We start from the raw sequence: 1,910 nt of genomic DNA on the forward strand, positions 1-1,910 counted from the left end.
CGCAACCTCTGCCTCCTGGATTCAGGCAATTCTCCTGCCTCAGCCTCCTGAGTAGCTGGGATAAAAGGCATGTGCCCCCATGCCCAGCTAATTTTTTGTATTTTTAGTAGAGACGGGGTTTAATTATGTTGACCGGGATGGTCTCGATCTCTTGACCTTGTGATCCACCCGCCTCGGCCTCCCAAAGTGCTGGGATTACAGGCTTGAGCCACCGCGCCCGGCCGACAAGACTAGAATTCTTAGCAATAATCCATGGAATGATATTTTGTTTTGAGGGAGTGTCTATACGATCCATAACGTTTTATGCAGAACTTGGTATGCATATATATTTGGGCTGGAGAATGAAATTAAAAGCTTTCCTGAGGTTTCCTAAGGGGTATGTTATACTCTAAAAATTTAAGAATCACCTATCACACCAAAAAGATATTAAGCTTTCTGTTCTTAAATCAAGTTACAAAGTAATAATTATAGGCCTACTTAGTTTTATTAGAGTACAGACTGGGTGCAATGGCTCTTACCTGTAATCCTAGCATTTAAGGAGGCTGAGCCCAGGAGTTCAAGAACAGGCTGGGCAACAGAGTGGGACCCCATCTCTACAAAAAATAATTAGGCAGGCATGGTGGCATGCGCCTGTAATTCCAGCTATTCAGGAGGCTGAGGTGGGAAGATCACTTGAGCCTGGGAGGCCAAGACTACAGTGAGACATGATCATGTCACTGCACTCTCTATCCTGGGTGACGAAGTAAGATCCTGTTTCCCCCTCTCCCACAGAAGGAATAGAGATGATCATGGGAGTAATTTACATTTAAAGACTTTTGTTTGATTACTATATATTTATGTAATATATTACCATTTACAAAGACATTTTATATATTTTGTCTTTTGAACTTTTGACACATGTTAAGAAATATGTCTCTTTTCTCGCTCCCCAGCCATCTTAGCGTCTGCTCTTGGTTGGGGGCCGTCCCGCACCTAAGGCAGGAAGATGGTGACCGCAAAGAAGATGAAAAAGTTGCTGGAGTCGATCAACTCTAGGCTCCAACTTGTTATGAATAGTGGAAAGTACGTGCTGGGGTACAAGCAGACTCTGAAGATGATCAGACAAGGCAAAGCGAAATTGGTTATTCTCACTAACAACTGCCCAGCTTTGAGGAAATCCGAAATAGAGTACTATGCAATGTTAGCCAAAACTGGTCTCCATCACTACAGTGGCAATAATATTGAACTGGGCACAGTGTGTGGAAAATACTACAGAGTGTGCACACTGGCTATCATTGATCCAGGTGATTCTGACATCATTAGAAGCATGCCAGAACAGACTGGTGAAAAGTAAATCATGCAAAATTTTCTTTAATAAAATTCTTCTGAGATTGTTAAAAAAAAAAAAAAGAAATATGTAATACTCCAGGCACAAGAAAATAGATTTAGAGAGGTTACTCTCTAAAGTGAAAGTGTTATTAAGTAATGAAGTCAGTTCTTCAACTCAGAGTTTAGTAAGACCTATTTTGTTACATGTATATACAAATTTTACCTTTTCAGGGTGGGCATGATGGCTCATTCCTGTAATCCCAGCACTTTGGGAGGCTAAGGTGGGCAGATCACCTGAGGTCAGGAGTTTGAGACCAGCCTGGCCAACATGGTGAAACCCCATCTCTACTAAAAATATAAAAACTAGCTGGATGTGGTAGTAGGCACCTGTAATCCCAGCTACTTGGGAAGCAGAAGCAGGAGGATCGCTTGAACCCAGGAAGCAGAGGTTGTAGTGAGTCGAGATTGCACCACTGCATTCCAGCCTGGGCAACAAGAGCCGGAAATCAGTCTCAAAAAAATGTTTTTTATTTTTCCTTTTCAGAAAATGAAATATTATACATACTAATCTGCAACATATATGTGTGTATATGCAGATACAC

The 1,910-nt window shown here is 41.6% G+C and overlaps 1 pseudogene; it reads left to right on the forward strand.

Annotated features, from left to right (window-relative positions):
• Positions 1-920: 920 nt before the first annotated feature.
• On the forward strand, positions 921-1,393 carry LOC101049978 (large ribosomal subunit protein eL30 pseudogene; annotated as a pseudogene).
• The last annotated feature ends 517 nt before the right edge of the window (positions 1,394-1,910 follow it).

Source organism: Saimiri boliviensis, chromosome 2 (genome assembly GCF_048565385.1).
Source record: "Saimiri boliviensis isolate mSaiBol1 chromosome 2, mSaiBol1.pri, whole genome shotgun sequence".
In the NCBI taxonomy this organism is placed as follows: Eukaryota; Metazoa; Chordata; class Mammalia; order Primates; family Cebidae; genus Saimiri; species Saimiri boliviensis.